The sequence below is a fragment of the Hippocampus comes genome, unplaced genomic scaffold, assembly GCF_001891065.2.
Source record: "Hippocampus comes isolate QL1 unplaced genomic scaffold, H_comes_QL1_v1.1 scaffold91, whole genome shotgun sequence".
NCBI classification, from domain to species: domain Eukaryota; kingdom Metazoa; phylum Chordata; class Actinopteri; order Syngnathiformes; family Syngnathidae; genus Hippocampus; species Hippocampus comes.
Window position 1 is genome coordinate 8,095 of NW_017805034.1, and position 20,465 is coordinate 28,559.

The 20,465-nt window shown below is 44.8% G+C and overlaps 1 long non-coding RNA gene across 2 annotated transcripts; it reads right to left on the minus strand.

The window, feature by feature from the left end:
- Window positions 1-798: 798 nt before the first annotated feature.
- Window positions 799-19,287, minus strand: LOC109511991 (uncharacterized). Of its 2 annotated transcripts, none has more exons than XR_002167439.1 (8): window positions 18,276-19,287; window positions 10,617-10,714; window positions 7,210-7,367; window positions 5,182-5,341; window positions 3,128-3,294; window positions 2,935-3,036; window positions 2,792-2,886; window positions 799-1,212 (listed from the first exon to the last, which is right to left on the minus strand). It is a non-coding gene; the product is annotated as an uncharacterized LOC109511991 (long non-coding RNA). The 2 variants fall into 2 exon arrangements; XR_002167438.1 differs by having other exon boundaries at window positions 18,005-19,287.
- Window positions 19,288-20,465: the final 1,178 nt, after the last annotated feature.

A 20,465-nucleotide genomic window follows, 5' to 3' on the forward strand; every position in this document is an offset into this window, starting at 1 on the left:
ACACGAAATGTTTATAAGCATTGATCAGCGACAGCGGCCTCAAAGCGAGAGCCATTTCATATCCTCAGCGGGCTCTGCTTAACGGCATGCTGATGGATGCACAATGATCTCCGATACGAGGCAACGGGGAGACCTGCGCCGGCGACATATCTAAGACGTGCTCACACAAGCACAAATTTTAAGCACGCGCACGCACCCTCTCTAGAGACGCATCCATGTCCTTATTTCGTAGAGTGCATTTGCTTTTACTTGTATGCGTAAAGACATCATGACACTCACACTAAATTTGGTCAACAGTCAAACTCGAGGCCCAGGGGCCAGATCCTTGTCAAAATATGCACCAAAACGTCAAATTGTCATGTGCCATAAATAATGTTGAGGTGCCGCAATAATTTTGTTTCCTTGTTCACGCTCACTTAAACAATAAAAAAAAAAAACAATTGTGGTTGACTGATTTCAAAACTAGTCATCCATTCATTTGTCGTGTCCATGTAATCACGCACTGAGACGATTCAACATTTGGGTCCACATTGTTTTCGTTCGCTTCCTCTGGTCCATGTTAAGTGTGTTCAACATTTCGTCAAACAGCGGCCACTTGCGACCCTTGAAATATTGCGGCCGACTTCAGGTGAAACGTTGTCTGCACCCCGGACTGGTCGCCAGTCAGTCACATGACAAGGAGACAGACCGCCATTCACACTGTCACTGAGTTGGAGTCTACCCAGGTTGACCCCACAAAAGTCGGGCGAATCAACCGCTCGATCCACAGTGACCCGCAAATTTTGCTTCTGTCTGATCAGGTACTTAAGGTTAATTTACGCAAAAAATAAATAATAAATCTTGAAACTAAAGCTAGCAAATGGAAGACTACTTAGATATGTTGGCATGTCGCTGATATAGATCTTGAGATGGATTGGGTTTTGCAGATTGTTGATATGAGCCCGGAGCCACGATATGATACCAGCCAATTTATGATGTGAGATTTTCCATGCGGTTCCGAGTGTCAAGTCTCAGTTACGCTGGCAGTTATGACAAATCCCGACGCTCATGGAGGAAGACTGTGCGAGCGCTTGAGGGTGAAGATCCCAAAAGTGTTGCTTGTTTTCCCTGGAAAGGCTCAAGGTGCTGACAGCACGTCCAGGGAAGGTTCCACACGGCGGGCAGCAGATGGAAAAAGGCAAAATCCATTTTCTCACACTCGGCGCAAGCCATCTATGGGAAGAGGATCAGAGACTTACAACTCCCCCACGAAGATAGTAAATCTTTCATATTATTAACGATGTGTGAGCCAATCTGGGAAAAAAAAAACCCCACTCAGTTTTTTTTTTGTTTTTTTAAATATATTCTCAAAGACTAAGTTATTTGCACGCTCGGACGGCCTTGAAAGGAACACACCTGAGTGCAATCTTTAATTTGAAGATCCAAACACACCCAAAGAGCGGGTGAATAAATAATGACGTGGAATCCGCATTGCTCGCATTCATAATTTCGATCGTCAAATGTCCTCAAATTTCATTGCCGCCCATTTGTCTTGAGCCTTCGCTACCTATCAACGAGGAGCCGATCACATCAGTAACTGGCGCCGTCCTCGTCGGGCTTCATCGAGATGTTACCTGCCTGTGGAATTGCGCGCCTGGAGGCCGCCATCTTGTAATTTGGAATTGCTAGAGAGAGAACCCCAGCTGGGGTTCATCTTTCAGGCCCTGACTAGATCAGATTTTGAAACCATTTTAGGGGGGTGGGGGGGTTACATTACATAGAGAAGTCCAGAGTTGAAGGACTTCAGTCTAGTACCATGTTGGAATCAATTCCTCTCCCTCCAAGTAGACTCCGTCAGTCTTTAAAAAAAATAAATTAAATAACTGGGTCCAAAGTATCCCAAGGTGGGCAAAACCGCGAACCCAGTGCAGTGGATTGAGGAGATGATCCAATACATTAGGTCAAGATTTTTATCCAACAAGCAGTTAAAAAAAAAAAAAAAAAGTTTCATGCATAACCCAATCTCCTCCAAGTACCTGGCGAATGGGTTCGGAAAAAGAGCGTGCATGAATCTGCTTTCTGATTGGAAACCCAAGTAACTGTTTAGACCTTTTCCAAGAGCAAAGTATGTGACTTCACGTTTCGCGTCAAGGCAATAACTTTGAGAAGGAAAAGCTCAAAAGGTCCAATGAGTTTATTTTCCTGAGAGAGCCCTGGAAGGGAAGGGAAAATGATTTCAAACAGATATCTGGAATGGATTTAAGGCTGTCTGCCCATTAACATGTCTATGTGGCGGTGTGTGTGATGTCACTGAGTGCGGACAAACACCCAGGACAGGAATCCACACTTGTACACATTCCCCATTTATTTGTTTGATTATTTTATTTATTTATTTATTTTTGCGATGGAGTGCCGTAACCTCGTTCTGTCACGGTCCTCCTTCACGGGTTTATTTTAGCAAGGTGGTGAGTGGCCCCATAATGTCACTGTAATACTGGGTCAGGCTTTTCCCCCGAATCCAACGGTGAGGAAAGCGACCCAGGAGGAAGGAGGAGTGTGTGGGAGATGGGATGAAAACGTCCCTCGTTCATCTTCTGGAACTTAGTGGTCAAATAAGACGCACACAAACACACAAGCGACACGCGCTGAAAGGATGTCTTACGGTAGCGACGATGCAGGCTAATTTGGAGTTTGATTCGAGATTTGGAGACAGAAGGCGGTTCAACAACTCAGCCAATCGTAGCACAAAAATAGTCCTGCAAGGCAACCGTCTTGCTTTTATGGGTCATTTATGCAGTTGTAAAAGAAGTACCTCGGAAAGTCAAGAGCCGTCAGTTTCCCTGCCTAAGTGGTGGGTCTCGGTGTCCCATCCAATCACGCCACGAGACTGAGAAGAGAAGAGAAAGCCTTAAAAGTCACAAGTAGAAACAGCCGCCTGAGCCTGTGCCGTCTCACCTGTCACCATCCTCTGAGGTCCCGGATGCAAAATGGAGACTTCCACAGCTCCGTGTGTGTGTTTGTGTTCACGCATGTGTTCCTATAATTGTACGCGCGCGTCTGAGGACCGGAGGAAAAGACGTGTTGAATATTCACCGCTCTGTCGCCTGGCTGTCAAACGGTGAGAAGAAAAGGGAACTATTCAAATTACCGTGCGTCCTCGATGCTGTCTCCTGCGCTGACACAGCTGTCAGAGATGGGAACAGTCCTCAGCTCTGGATATTTTTTTTTTTTTGGTCTTCACATCACGCCTTCCTCTTTCTCTCTCCAACATCTTCTGAAGGCATCTGGCCGTGACGCCGCATCACACGCATCTTCCTGCAGAGACAAACGGACAGATTCGAATCTCTTTTTACCTCAATCTCTCTCTCACGCTCGCTCACCGTCTCTAATGCAAACTGTCACACTCTTCCAGGACGGATAAGAGGATCTTATTTAGTGGGCAAAGCCCTGGGGAAAAGAATGGGGATCAGATTCAGTCAGAGGTGGAGCTACCGGTGATATGAGAGAAAGCTGCGATAAAAGTTAGTCTGAGATGCTTTGCGATTGTCTCCGAATGGAGGTTGTGGGTTCAAATCCCACTTCTGGCATCTGACTCAACTGGAGTTGTAGGTTCCTCCAAGATATCAACATAAACGTGTACTGAGGGTGTCGATGTCACCCTCTCACCCGCCTCTTCTGTTTGTGTCACAATCATAAGACGGTTGATTAATGCTTGAGGAAATGAGAGCGTTGCCAGGGACAAGTAGAACATGATAACTTCCCGTGTTCCGCAGAGGCTGGAATGCTTTGGTACCCAATGTTGAGCCTTGAGCTAATTGGCTAAATCAGCTCACTGGGGCTTAATTAGACGCAGCTCACATACACGCCTAGTTCCAGAGGCTCTTTAATTACCCACAATTTTGTTAAGGGGGGAGGGGCGCGGGGGGAAAAAAGGGGGCTTTTGAGCTCGAATTAAACGGCCGTGGTGCAAAAATGTACGCAGAGCTTTTGTCACCCATAAAAACACATGAACGCACACTCACAAGGGATATCCCCCTTGTGAAACTGCACAGACGCGTTCATACAAAGAAACTGGGGGCGGGGCAAGAGAACTGTTTAAGAGAATGCGATAAAGATTTGTGTAGTAGGTAAAAGTGACAGACAGCTACGAAAGACAGTCGGAATGGGGCCCGAGAGGTTCAGTGAAAGAGTGTAACAAAGTGTGTGCGAGGGAGTGATGAAGATGGAAGGGTAATGGAAAAGGACCACCGGGTTATCTGTCCTCTCACTGCGTTTGCCCGCCGTAGAGGCGACAACCGTTCGAGGCGTCTCACCGTTTACTCTGATGCGGTGCGGTTCCACCTCAAAGCAAACATGGACCATTAGAAAATTCATTGTTGAATTTAAACGGTGACCGACAGTCTATCCGAATGCACGTCTGATGTCATGATGTGTGCATCTTACGCTGTGCGGGCGTACCAATATGTCAGGCAACCCATAATCACATTGCTGTGTATCATTTTCATTCATTCGAGGTTCAATTGGTCTGCGGATTAGATTTGCTGCAGGAAAGCGTTGAAAATGCCAGCGTGGGTGGGTTAGCGGGCTCTTCAAAAAGTGCTGCGCCACACTGTGTCCGGTGTGGGACGAGCCACGTATGGATTCAGTATTGACAAGGTGACTCGCGAGCTTCGGGGCTTGAGGCATCGAGTTGGCTCGTTTCGGCATGTCCTTGTCTTCTGAAGGGCGGTGATGAGCGCGCTATCAAAACGCTTTCCCTGTAATCACCTGCAGATGGATGCTGCATTTAATCAGTCCGAAAGTGTTAAGAGTGGAATTGCACGGACGGCTCTGCTGTCTAAGCACTGGTTAACAGAAGTGGCCAAAACTACCCTGACACCGTACAAGTACTTGCATGAATACAAGACTGGTAAAAGTAGAACTACCGGTGAGATGCCTTTAGTAAAGTACGGTAACACTTAAAAATAAAAAATAAAAGCACAAACACTCAAATGTACTTGCGCATAACATTAAAAAGGAGCTACACCTGTTTGCCAAAGTACCAAACGGTGGTTTAGTCATGACCGGATTATCCCTTAACCTCCTACTAGAGTAACAGGATTATGCACAATTTTCTTGAACAGAAGTGATTACAAACATAAGGGTGAATATTGTCTTTTTTTTACCTTAATACGATAACAATAATTACATTTGTATATATACCTTATGGGATGCGCACACATGCATACAACACAGCAGGCTGACAGTTGTCTCTCTCCTGCCCGACTGCAGTGAGCGCATCTTCAGCCATTCATCAGTGTCACCCCGTCGCCGCTAGGTACAGCCCGGAGCCCATCGAGTCTTCATTACAGTCCAAATAAATCTGAGGGAAAAAAAAAAAGCCAACAGATGATTTATTAGCTTCCGATGGCGTCATGCTGGTTCGCATGGTCCGACGCCATTCGGGCCCAAAGAGACGCTTCTCAGACATGAGCAGTGGAAATGTGAGGTGACAGGAGAGACGTGAGTAAGATGATACCAGTGGGCGACGCCTCATAAAATCCAGTGAAATGCCTTTTCGTGTCCCTCGGACCAATTTTGTGCAAGATAGGTTTTGCTTTGTGCAACCAGGTGTGTACAACGTAGTGCGATTCAAGCCAAAGGCCGTGCCAGTTTTAACCTTTGGGTTTGTGGCGATGAGACGCACGCCATCACACTAAGAGGTCTATTGTGATGTAACGTTACAGTGAAACTCCTTTACAACGAAATCATGTTTGCAGCAAGAAATTTTTCACAACAAGGGACTTTTTTTCATGATAGCAAATTTATCTCAGCTGTAAACACACACACACACACACACACACACACACACACACACACACACAAACGTATGTGCACTCTATTTTTATTCCAATAGTGCATAAGTATGAGCATACACTTGTTTGACACTTCATATAGCCAGCGTAGCAAGAAAAAAAAGGGAAAGAAATTGCAAAATTTGCGATCAGCATTCACTTTCACCAATTTCTTGCATGTCTTTTATTTTGCTTCCTCCATCTTTCATTTTTATTACTTTTATCCTGTCTTCAAGCATTAAAACGTTTCTTTTCTTCACTACTTGTCCTGTAAAGGTCCGTTTTTGTAGCCATTTTAGCAATGCAACGTTTGTGCTGCGTCTGAAACTAACAAATACTTTCTGTACTACTGCGCATGTGTAAGCCACTGTGGTGTTTGCTGTTGCCGTTTCCGAGCTAAGCAGTAGGAGTCGCTGTAGGCTGAGGTTGGATTAGACTTTTGCGGAAGGCTTGTTTTCGTTGTCGTGAATATCGTTGAGAGGCAAGGGCAGAGAAAAAGATATTGTATAACGCAACAGGGGGATTTTTCGTTGTAGGGGGAGCAGAAAAGTGGAAATGGTTTTAATGCATGATTTTTTTCACAGTAGAGGGTATTTTCGCCCATGTAAGTTTCGTTGTAGAAGAGTTTCACTGTAATACAAAGAATATCGTTCGAGAAAATGTTTTCCCCGATGTAACATATTTCGATAACTTAAGAGAAATAATCAAATGACTTGCGATTCTAATGATGCATACTGGCCATAGAATCAGGCAGGCCCGCCCGCCTTGCACAGTCTGAAGCTTTTATGCAAAATGTGCCTGACAAATATAATGATCCGTTTTGATTGTTAGTCTCAGAGAGGAAATTTGATCATACTCTAACCGTAGGGGAATTATAGTGCACATTATCCAGTGGGTTTCACCAGTCACAACACGAGGACAGACTTGACGGGCATTAAGGTAAGATAAGACGACGACTGTAGCGCGATAAAAGAGACGGCGGGGGGACGAGAGTCAGTCAGAAACGGAGGGAGCGAAATCGGTGGGGAAAGCAAGCAGAGAGGCTGGACGCTCCCATGGCTCTCAGCTCCATGTGGTATCAGGATGAGAGATTGCCTGCCGGCACATCGACTCCACACAAGGATTCCCGACTGAAACAATGAGTCTGGGCATTAAACGTGATTAGAACACACACACAAACTCGGAGTAGCAAGGAGAAGAAAAAGAAGAGTGGCTGTGAGAAGCTATCAACTCTGTGTGCGTATGTGTTTATTTTTTGCTGCCCTTCAGTGCTTTTTTTACTCATACTCATCCTCATACTTATGTGTATGCATGCATGCACATGATCAACTCTGAGAGAGGTGTGTGTGTGTGTGTGTGTGTGTGTGTGTGTGTGTGTGTGTGTGTGTGTCCTCACGTTGTTTACGGCGTTGAGGGTGTGTCCCCTGCGATCCAGGTGCAATTGGGTTAGTCACAACCACGACAATGTGACACCTGCACTTCTCCGCTTGCTCCGCTGAGCTGGCCGGGAGTCAGCTGGAGCTCATCTGTCCAGTCTGACCAATCTGGGGTTCCCTGAGGATTGAGAGGACTGAGTGAGGTACACCTGGACGTTGAAATGAGATCCAAGACAAGAGCTGTATCAAAATAGTTGCCAAAAACAAATTGCATTCGGTGTAGTACCACCTTGAGCCACAACCGCCTGTGTAGCTGCTCCGTGTTTGTTCCAGCAGCCGTGGTTTGGAAGTTTTTGATGATTGGAACGGAAGCTCAACGATGCTAGCTCTTCATTTCCATTAGATTTTAGCATTAAGCTCGTGGACTCTTTGGCTTGGTCGAACATTTTGGTGTTTGGATATACAATGTTGAATTTTTTTTTTTCCATTGTACGCGTCAGTTTTATACTGGAGTAAACGTCAAGTGGCAGTGACAAATAATTTAAAGCAAGCACACCGCACTGCTTCTTTGGAGAATTGTGCCAGTGAGAGACTGAGAAAGGGCGCCAAGGAACACTGTACAAAGAATGTTTTAATAAGCGTAAATATGTTTTCTGTGTGAGACGGGTACCAATGATATATATATTTTTTGTCTCGCATATTGCGGGTAGCTCGATAACACATCCCCAGTTTAGTTGGGGTTTTCACTCGAAATAGATACCCCACACTGAATCCTTCTTTAATGGGGTTCATAAAGTTGATTGATTTTGGTGGCTGCAACCATGTTATGGCTATAATAAAAAGTACGGTACTGTAATTTATGTCTTTACTGTTGGGTCCTCGTTTGTCTCAAAGGATTGGACAATGTCGACTGGTACAGTCACTCAATGCCCTCTTCTCACACTGCGCTGTGATTTGCCGGTGATCAGTCCATCCATTGTACGCGTCAGTTTTATACTGGAGTAAACGTCAAGTGGCAGTGACAAATCATTTAAAGCAAGCACACCGCACTGCTTCTTTGGAGAATTGTGCCAGTGAGAGACTGAGAAAGGGCGCCAAGGAACACTGTACAAAGAATGTTTTAATAAGCGTAAATATGTTTTCTGTGTGAGACGGGTACCAATGATATATATATTTTTTGTCTCGCATATTGCGGGTAGCTCGATAACACATCCCCAGTTTAGTTGGGGTTTTCACTCGAAATAGATACCCCACACTGAATCCTTCTTTAATGGGGTTCATAAAGTTGATTGATTTTGGTGGCTGCAACCATGTTATGGCTATAATAAAAAGTACGGTACTGTAATTTATGTCTTTACTGTTGGGTCCTCGTTTGTCTCAAAGGATTGGACAATGTCGACTGGTACAGTCACTCAATGCCCTCTTCTCACACTGCGCTGTGATTTGCCGGTGATCAGTCCAGGGTGGAGTCGGCTGCGATGGGCTTCACTTCCTACTGTGACTCTCAAGTGCGCAGTGCAGAGAATGGATGGACGGGCTGGACAATTAGCCGTGCAGTTGTACAAGCGCAACGGAACGGGCTGTGTTGCCTTGCTGGGAAGTAAAAGCTAAAAGGTGAGAAGGTCAAATCCGTGAGGAGCTATTTTATAAGAAGCTGGGGGTTGCCTGAAAAGGAAAGCATTGGAGAGGATGAGCGATGGGGCGGGGGGCTGCAAAGGTGAAGGTAACTTTTACAATGGGTGGAGGGGCTTCATTTGCGATGGCAGGTAAGCGTGGGGAAACAAAGGGAAAGGTAGAGTGCGTGTTAGACGGCAGGAGAGGAGTGGGGTGGATTTGAGGAGGAAGGCAGGGGGTGTGTGTGCGTGTGCGCAGTATGTAAGGTTGGGCACGGGGGTGTCAGTACAGATGCTCTGTGACCGAGTGTCACAACTCGGGCGAGGAAGCTGAATCCAACAATTAATCACCGGGCCCCTGTGCTTGTAATCAAACTGGCTCTAGCCATGATGTATGAGGCATGTCACAATTACCAAATCTCTCTCTCTCTCTCTCTCACACACACACACACACACACACACACACACACACACACACACACACACACACACACACACCTCTCTCGGAGTTGATCATGTGCATGCATGCATGCATACACATAAGTATGAGGATGAATAGACACACGCTCAGCCTCTGGGAGATCACCATGGCTGTCCTCCGAGGCCTCACAGCCGCAAACACAAACGTCAAACAAAAGCCGGTGTGTTATAATCTTAGTCAGCAGCACCCCGGCGGGCAGTGATTTGGCAAGTCGAGATGAAGGGGAAGAATTAGAAAGCGAATCTGTGGGAGTTCGCGGTCTAATGAAGACGGTGAATAATGGGAGCGGAAGACGGATGAAAAGCCCGGGACACGTACGGGAGATACGCGAGGAGTGAGGCCGTAAATGAGCGAATCACGGTGGAGATAACGAGGGAGAGGGAGAGAGCAGGAAGTGATGGCTGAGGAGGAGGAGGAGGAGGGATGAAGAGGGGAATCCGTAGGGATGCTTGGGGTTGTGAGGATGTAGCTCTTGGTCAGCGCTTTCCAGGGAAGATGGCGAGCGGGCCAGCTGACAGGATGAATAATTTAAGACGAGGTGTGGACATTGATCCCGCGATGCACTTGTGCCTGACCGCAATGTGCCAAACACATTTCCTCACACGTGCAATCATGTCCTTCAGACTGCCATCAAGCATTCATTCTCCCGTTCTGCGTGTTACATATCTTATTTTTTCATTTCATTCTAATTTTCTCTTCCCCCCCCATTGTAATGCATTAGCAGTATTTTTTTTTAATATAAAGGCCCAAATTTTGTTGTATTGTTTGCAATGACAAAAAATAAAGTTGCCCTTGTTCATGAAAACTAAAGGAATAACTAGATAAAAAAATTGAATGAACTTTTATTTTGTTAAGATAGAATCAACAGTGCTTAAAACATGTTAAACTACGCTTGTTTTTAAAATTAAATTATATAATTTCCTCCATTACTGTAAAAGCTGGGTGCAGAAAACTTGGCAGATTCTTACGAGTCCCCCAAAACCATTTATGGCCTAACCAGTGACATCAGGATCTGAGGTTAGTTGGCCGATTTGTCAGCGTGTGACCGTCTGGGTGTGAGCTGTGGTCAACAGCAGCACCTTGCGAGCGTTCTCATTTTGGGTTTGACTGTGTGTCATGTTCAATTAACGGCATCGGCGAGCGTGGCTCTCCATGCCCACCATGAGGGCACCACAGGGCCTGAATTGCTCCATTTTATTTTCACTTGCATAACAGCGAATCCTAAACCTAAGAGTAACCTGAATAGGGTATTTTTCAACCCTCTCGCTGACACCGCTGGCTGTGAATTTAGCCGGCTCCCAGTAGCCTGCCCCTTCCTGTTTGGTCCACTCACTTCCTGTCTATGCGGCCTGATACTTCCTGGTTGAGTCACATGTCTTTGACCCCGGCGGTTTGGTCTGCCAAGGAAAACAACTGCTTCCACTTCCACTTCTGTAAACAAAGAAATAGAATTTAGATCTTGGACAAAAAAAAAGGGGGAGGTTGGCGTCATAACCACCACCAGACTTCTAATTTGAATATTCTGTTAGTTTATAACTCAGCTAGTTTTGACATTGACTTTTTGGGGCGGTTCCTTCAGGCTGCGGCACAACATAAAACGCGTTTTTTTTTTCCTTTTCCTAAACCGTGAAGAACAATGTTTCTCCCGAATCTCTCGCTTTTCAGACACCTCTCCTCTTCATTCATCACACAGCCTGAACAAGTGACCGAAGAATGACCTCGCTCGCTCAGGCACACACACACACGGACGCACGCACGCACTGCAAATGCACAAACACGGCATCAACTCACACAAAAGCGTGATTAATTCATCACAAACGACGGATACCTTGGAACACATGCTCAAACACACATGTGAGGGTACATGCACGCACGCACACGCGCGCACGCACACACACACACACACACACACACACACACACACACACACACACACACACACACACACACACTTATTCCCATCACATCCGTTACAGATGGCTTCGCCTCCTCCTCCATCCTAAATGAATATAAATATGTCTGCTTGACATCATTCATCTGCCGGGGGGAGCCTTGTGCAGTTCCTCTTTCAGCCAGCAGAGGCAGTGCTGTCCCTCCTGTGCCAGCGGAGAGGGAGGATCAGAAAATGACAGTCCCACCAATACCAGGCTCCCGCCATGATCGAAGGCTGATCCAAAGCAGTCAGCTTTTCTCAAATATAAACTAAATTCTCCTTTCTGCCACCCTCATCAAATATCTTGCAGGACTTCCTCTCGATCCGAATGTTTGATTCGGTAGCCATCTTGCGTAATCAACGGTGATCCTATCTCCCCTTTCTGACAGGAAGTGTTCACCATAAAGCATTTGAAAGCCCATTAACGGCACTTTTCCAACACAGCGGAGCCAGCGGCAACCCGATATCGGCGAGAGTCCCGATGAAGATGATGGCCAGATGACAAGAGAGTGAAGGAGGTGAGAAATGGAATGGATAACGCCGATGAGAACCAAATGAATCCAACGCGTGAGTGAGAGACACTGGACAAGTTTTAAGTGCCAGAATGAGGAAATTGGAGTGGATGGCAAGAAAAAAAAATCTTTAAAGAGTGATTATTTTCCGTCAAGGTCATGTATTTTTTGTTCTTATTTAAATAAACCTCGTAATAATCCTGCTAAACATTTATAGATGGGTGGGGCACAGCCCAAGGAAGATCGCATTATATTTTGGTGCAGGCCCAGAAAAAGGTGTACAATTTTTTTTTTTTTTTTTTAACATTTGTTTGAAAAAGGGCATTTGCCTTATGCCCCTGAGAGCAATGCCTATTTTGAACGGTAAAATATGGCCATATGGTGGGTATCAATGGTGTGTCATTTGGTTTGCTTCCAAATTAGAATTGGACGGCTTTGACAAAAGGTCGATGTGCTGCTGAATGCCATTCTGCAGCCGCGAAGGTTGAATGCAGTCATTTAGTGCAAGCTGCTCGAAATCTATTTGCCCAAAGGAAATAGAAAGACAAAATCAGTTTTAATCAGCGTAAAAAAAAAATAAACGATTCAGTATACCGTACATGTAATATTGTTGAAGTCAACCACTGTTAATTTAAAACCTAAAACACCCAGTCTTAATTTAATAACATACATAATGCAAAGGACCTAACTTTTTTCTTTCCTTCAACTTGCCTAAGTGTCTCACAAGTTGTAAAATGTGCTACAACCTCAACTGTAATAAGTACTGACATGCAAACATGGCACCGCTAACCAAAATCGTTGCCATAGCTGTCAACACCTTATATTTTAAAGCTGTTTCAACTGTGGAACCAAAGTAGAAAAAAAACAAAAAAACTGCGCATTACGAGTGGGGCAAAACTGAGCACTAGTTGAACATCTGCGGACGACGAGTACTACCAGTGAAATGCTGTGAACTCGTAGAAATGCAAAAGGTCATCAGTAGCATGCAATTCTCAACTGGTGCACAGGTTTGCCTCAAAAGTATCATGAAGTTGTTCACCGAGGTCACCCTTGTCATTCTACGAGTGGAAAGTAGTCGTGGAAAAAGCATGACGAGCAGTCGTCTTTCTACTTGTGTGCTGAATTGTCTTACGGGTGAGGATGAAAAGGGTCCTCGTCGAACAAATGCTCAAACAGCTTACCATACCCGTCGCCTTGTTTCACCTTCGTTGTCTGCACAAGTCACCACTAGGGGCAGTAGAGGGACATAATGGATGTCCATCTATTGGACCCGCTCTGTTGTGTCTGTATGCTTTGTGACCAAAACATTGTTCGCGTCCATTACGGCTTGTCCACATCAAATCAAAATATAATAGTTGGGAAGGGAATTTTTCAGCTCAGGTAGAGAAACAAGCCATCATAATCATAACACACCCTCCAGTAAAGCAGAAAGCAATATGTCTGCATAGAGGTCAGGTGGAGGTCAGCCTGGAGTGTCTGTCCTCCTCCTCCTCCTCCTCCCCTCATTCCCGTGACAAAAGAGAGCCAGTTTGGTTGCCAGGGAAACAGGCTTTTTCCACGGCGATGCGGGAACACGTGGGAGGGCAAGGGCGGCTTTGTTTCGGCGGTGATGAAACGCCCGCCGTGTGCATTCTTTAATCGGACGACTTGTGGTCCCGAATCCGAGGGCTCATCTAGCACAGTCTGATTATGTTCAGCGGAGCTTGTGACACTGATGATTTTGCCTGCGTTATCATGCCGGGCAGCGCCTCATTGTTACGTATCCTGACGCATCCGTGCAGCTGAGAGCACAGATAGTCGCTGCGCACGCCTTCAGCGACCCCTCTGCAAGTCAAGCAGATGCACCTGGCCAAATAAATACTTTCCGCGCACAGAGCGCGCATTAGGTCAGAGCACACAATTCGGTTTTGTCCTTTGTCGTATCGGAGCGAACACTAGTGTTTGGCTTTGCACGGCAGGGGGGGTCCAAAAAAAAAATGGCTGATCACTATGGCAACGGTGTGTGCCGTTCTGCTACAGCTGTGATGTATATGGTGACACTTTTGACCCTCTGGTGAACTCGAGAACGCAAGCTAACGCAGCTAGAGCTTGGTTGTTCCGTCTGCGCTGTCGCTAACTTATGCTATGCAAAATGCATTTTGTTGAATGCGCTTTTTTTTTTCGTTTGTAGAAAAAAAAATTGGTTTGATTTTATCGTAGTTCCAAAGTGCCCTTGTGTACCACAGTTGGCTTCAAAATTGTTGGGATGTCAACAAGTGTAGCTTGAGCTTTTTTTTTTTTTCCCGCCACAGATGAATCGTTTTAGTTCACTAAAGAATTATTTAATTGAGATTCTCTTTAAGGGGAAATTTGCAATTTTCCAGAATGAGCTTTTTTTTTTTTTTAATATTTGCTTAAACATTCAATATGGCTGGGCAGTACATGACACAATCTGTGAAAAACAACGCCGTCTGTCATCTCGTCAATTTGGTCTACAAGAACCCACCACGCCTGTGGAAAAAACAACCACGCAGAGACAGACGGCGTGAATTATGAGGCGTCAATTATTTGGCGCACGCTTGCGGGCGCACCTCCACAGCCTCACGATGACCACCAAATGTTATAGGTTTCAAGTTTTATTTTCATTCCATAGTTGTGATGGCTTCTTGTACATCAAATAAGAGCCACAAGATATGGCCCAGAAACAGCTGATTCGTCTCCCCCCCCCCCAACAGATCGTATATATGATGTACTACTGTGAAGTCTGATTTTTCTTTTGCCAATTCTGCCATTTCGCAGTTCAGTTTTTAAAAAAAATAATTTAGTTTGTCTGTAGACCTTTTATCACAGAAGGATCCCAATTTAACCTAAAATTAGGTTAAAATAGATTTTTTTTGCCAACTCTGCCATTTAGCAGTTCAGTTTTTAAAAAAAATAACAATTTAGTTTGTCTGTAGACCTTTTATCATGGAAGGATCCCAATTTAACCTAAAATTAGGTTAAAATGCATTTCCCACACCTCGCTATGATGCGATTTCTCCCAGTCGAGGAGTAATTCAGCGAATGCACCACAAAGGATTTAAACGACGTCACGTTTTTTGAACGGCAGAGCACGTCCGACGACATCGCCGCCTTTTGCGTGCTGATTTTAAACATCGTTTAAGGATGTCTAGCATAAGTTACATCTTGGCCGCTCGCTTTAGGAATGCCGTGGTTGGTTCCGATTGGCTGAATCGCACTTGACAGCTGGTGAACACAATTTCGTGTGCGACTTTCTCATTGATCACGATATGCTACGCTGATTATTTTGGAGGGAAGATGTGTGTCTTTTACTGATAGCCTGCAAGAAATATGACCCCCTGAAAGCAAATGATTTTTAGTAGACTGTATAATTTTAGACCTCACTACATTAACCTAACACACACACACACACACACACACACACACACACACACACACACACACACACACACCTCACAAACACACACACACACACACACACACACACACACACACACACACACACACACACACCTTTCACTTGAGTTTATTTAGCCCTCATTTGTTTCCAGCTCCTCCCTCCGCTATTGTCACACAACACTTGCTCAAGACCTCTGCTGGCACGCCATTTTCGCTGGCATTTCAAGTCACGCAAGCGCGCTGCCTCGCATGTCGGAAGGGACAAATCCAAAACACATGTAAACACAGTGCAAGAGAGCGTTCCCTCCAGTGGCGTTCTTCCACACACACGAGGGAACATGACGTGACCCAAAAGGACGTGGAAAGGTCACGTAACTTTGCGGGCCCTCCCTCGCACACAAACACTTGCGTCACGGGGCCACACAAAAAGCAACGCAAAGCAAAGCAGCACTTGCATATGAGCCCCTTCAATCAGCGCTTGTCTCCTCATGTCTGGTTTATTTTTGCAGACGCGCAAGGGCGTCTTCTGCATGTCTGCCACTTGGAGTGCTGCAGCTCAGCATTTGGCGAGCGTCCGAATGTTCCGCAGCTGCTGCTGCTGCCGCCGCCGCCTCACTCTGACCCGCTGCAGAGGAGCCGACACTCCATTAATGCACACGAGCAGACACCTTCTTAATCATCCGCATTGTTGGTTTTTATTGGGAAACAATTGGTTCCACATGGTGTGAACACATTTTATGTGGGACAGGGCGAGAGCGACGCTAACCCAGTACATGTTCAAAATTGATAAAAGTATATCAAAGACAATGAAGGGGACACTGGCTGACTTGTATATATTTCCATTTCGGTAAACGCCGTCTTTGTTGATGGTGGGCACCATTCCAGACCCACAAAAATCAGCAAAAACTATATATTTTAATGCACTTTAATATATTTCAACTCATGACAACACAGACTTATTAAAACACCCTTTAGGTATTCCTGAGTTAGATTACTGAATAATTGACACATAACCGAAAGGTTAAACATGTTTGAAACACCAATTTTTTTCTAATGAAACATACAATAACCAGTTTAATGCAACAATATAATCCAAAACACCATAAAGGAGCTAACAAATTACCATCCGTGTTACAGTAACAAGGACGCTCTGAACACAAATGGAGCAGACCCCCGCCACACACACACACACACACACACACACAAGTATTCTCTTTGCTCTGTGGGAACACTGAACATTCCTGGAGTTTAGTTGTGGACCTCGTCTGTATCATGCTGCGCCACAACGTGCTCCTAAACCAAAGCAACTCTAAATTCGGACTTGCTTGTATACCACAAAAGCCCATAAGAAAAGAAACGTGATCAAGCCGAGGTTCCCCCATTTTCCTCCCCCGCCCCAAAAAAAATCCGGCCTTGATGCTTTCTTTCTGACTGAGAAATTCAGTTTCTTCGTTTTGACAAAGGCGTGCAAGAAAACAAACGAAAGCTAGCGTACGTCGTGCGGCAGCTCCTCTGTCCTGTTTGTCGAGATTACAGCCCAAGAGGGTCGTGACCTCGCAAAATACACTCAGACCTGCAAGCTGTAAGAGTGCAAGCCTCGTGAGAGCAAAGTTGTAGAGCCATGAGATGGTGTCAGTGTGACAACAAGGTTAAGATGACATTTTAAAAATCATTAAAGACCACACCTTGAGGATTAAGTGCCTTTGAATAGCATGGCTGCAATGGGCAACTAGTCCAAAGTGACTCACCCAAAATCCGACGGGTGGATCTGCAGCGGAACCGTGACCCCCATGAAGAGAAAAAAATTCTTGAACCTTCTAAACAACATTATATAGACGGTCAACCGTTTTTGTGTATGATGTCATTCAGTGGTGGGGGGGCTGAGTCTTTGGTACCTGGCCCTTCAGTGGGGAGTACACCGAATCCACCATCATCATCATGTCGCAATTATAGAAACTAATAAAATATAACAGCATTTGAATGAGTTGAGAATTTTTTTTTAAAGCAAAGGAGGCCTTGCTGGCTGATGTAATGTCAATCATGACACCAGATTATACTTCCCCTTATAAAATACACACACACACACACACACACACACACACACACAAACACGCACATTCCCGCTCCCTCCCCGCGCTGTCACTGCCAGCAGTCCTGCCACCAATGTTGAGCAGGTGACCTTTTCTTTCGGCTAATCCACACCAAAAAGCCCTAATTACTGCTGCCGCTCCACCAACCTCTGCTGTCCCAATAATCAATACAGCCAATTGACCGGCAGATCACCCCCGTCAAGACGCTGGCGCTTTACACGTGGCTCAACGTGTGCGTATGCGTTAGACAGTTATGGCATTTCCACAGTATGCGAACTTCTATCAAAAAAAAAAAAAAAAAAATTTTTCAAGATGGAAAAAAAGAAAAACTGAAATGGAAGTAATAGATGAAGAATAACAGGCTGGATCTCACTCTCTCTCTCACACACACACACACACACACACACACACACACACACACACGCACGCGCACGCACGCACGCGCTGCCAATGTAGAGTCGTGGCTAACAGTTTGTTCACAGTGCTAATGATAGCTTAGTGTTGCTCACGCAAAGTTGGATATGCATCCGCTGTGGCTATTTATCACAACGATGCACTTTCAAAATCAATTCAAGAATCTTGCTCGTGGTTTTACAGCTACGAACTCCCCAGTTCAGTACATTTTAGAATTTATCCTTTACTTGTATTCACATACAGGAGCTAAATCAATTGTTCTACTTTGTTAGTGTTTGGCATTTTCTTTTAACATGCAGGTGTGTGGACAGTAACTATGAAGAGTTGACAGCAAAGAATGCGCATCACCCAAAGCACTGTAACATTTTCTCACCTGTATTTGTGTGTTGTTGAAGTGCTGGCCGTGAAAGGCCTCGAGACACAACAACAACAAAAAGTCAGAAACAATGTTATCAGACAAGAGAAGGAAGTTCCATTTTCGATGCAGCAATGACAACGCAGCCTATCTGCGAAAACTCCATTTCCTCCCATGTCCTTTCTCCCGATGTCACTCTCGCTGACAGACTTTGATTGTGCGAGACAAGTTAATGAAAAGCTACAGCGCCGAAAGAAGGCTGCACCTGCCAGTGTGTGAGCGTGCATACCTGCAGGCGCATTGGAATGCTTGTCTTCAGGTCCTCGGGTAGCATCGCAGCCATGACGAGGGAGTTTGAGAGTGATGAGCTGTATCGGATGCGGTTGCTTTAATGTGGCAAAAAGCTGAGGCAAAGAAAGAAAATGACACTTTAGTAACAAATATGTTCACATATTAGGCCAATCTACTATAAAAAAAATTTAAATGCTGATGCCTTGAAATTTTGAGTTCACCACACTTATTTTAATTGTATGTGTTTAGCGCCTTTGAAAAGATGCATAGAAATCCTACTTGCTGAATTATATGACAACACATCAAAATATTTGACATTGTGATAATTTGATATAACTACAGTTGCGTGTGCGTTCATTAATTTACCACTGTGCATCAATCAATTTTCCATCCTCTTGTACTATACTGCACTTCTCAGCGTTATTGCTACAGTGACAAAAAAAAAAACAGCTTTTTTTTTTTCTTCCCCATCTTACTGACCTTATGACCAGTGATCAGCTGTGGTTAAATTTACAAGCTGTGGCCACATACTGGGTCAAAAGGAGGCAATAACTTGCAAACGGCCCATTGCTATGACATTAGGATGTTAACCTTACAGGGCTCACGTGTTTTAATTCCTGGGTTTCATAATTAGAAAACAGTCGTGGATGATGAAGTGGACAGCTGAAGCATTCTCTAAAGTAGCAATATGTAGGACTAACGCTATCTAATGACATAAATAGCTACATCACGTTGATATACTGGCTGCACGGGTAGACTTGAAAGTGTCCTATCGGCGCTAAAGCTGCAATAAATAAAGCGCGCAGTGTCTCATGTAGCACAAAATGGCCGCCATATATCTGTGGATGTTAACAGATTCAATAACAGTGACTCAACAATTGCCCTCTAGTCAGTAACAATCCATGTATGTTGTTGCTCCATAGGTGCTCATAGAGTTTAATCAAAATGGTCTTTTTCTTATTTCTAATGGACCGACACATGGGAAGGGCCATGTTTGTACAAATTATCTTTGTCTCATATACATACATACATACATATTTCGATATATATATACAGACATATTTATAGATATTTATACACACACACACACACACACACGTCTGTTTTTAGTTGACCCAATGTACAACACACAAGTCTGTTTTTAATTGACCCAATGTACAGAAGAGTATCTGGATAAAATGTCATTTCAAATATACAATGAAAGGATACAATGTTCGACGACACAAAATAACCACGTGCTGTGATTTCTGGCTAGCTCACTCACCTGTGTTAAGTGTCAATTGAAGGCAGTCAAAATGGCCCCGGAAGCATCGCCTCTCGAAGTCGAGGCTGTCAAGACGTGCGCGCGTCCAATTAAACCACCAAACCCTATTAAGCGTTAAATGTTTGCGTGTGTTTGAGGACACAAACTTTAAACCCTCGTGCACGAACGTCCAACACTGTGGTGAAAGTGCTGTTAATGAACTTTTTGAGATTCATGTCGTAGCGACCATGACGCGATTCTCTTCACCGTGTACGACACGCTCTTCTTCACCGTGTCATTGTCGGGCGTTGGAGGCGCTGGTGAGCGATGGTTGCCGTCCTGTGGTTAATGCTGGTATTACATCTTACAAAAGCTCAGCACCAGTCTGTTTGACGAAATTCATCGAGGACCGCTCCGAGAGCCGCCAGTTAGGCAGCCATGGCATTGGTCATTTCTATGTAGCGCAGAAATATTTTAGTTACCATTACGTGCCATACTAAGCTTCCTATAACCAGCATGGGAGTGTGTGAGAGCGCTGACACTAAAAACACCTGCTTTCCATTCAGATCCAAGACGACCTTTTAATGGCTCCAAGACACCAGAGAAATGGTAATTGGGCCCAATTTGTACATTTTCACTTCGAGGTGTACTCAATTTTGTTGCCATCAGTTTAGACATAATGGCTGTCCGTTCATGTATTTTTTTTAGGGGGAATATAACCCTATTACGATTACTTTGTAGCAAAGTCTAATTTCTTCAGTGATGTCCCATGAAAAGGTTTGATGAAACATTTACAAATGTGTGTGCATGTGTGTGTGTGTGTGTGCGTGTGTTTGCCTGTGTGTGCAACCCCACAGAGAGCTGCCCCAGTCAGGCTGACCCGCTGAGTGAAAGCCTGTGGTAATGTTTAGTTTTCAGGGTGAAGAAGAAGGTGAGTCGGGGGAG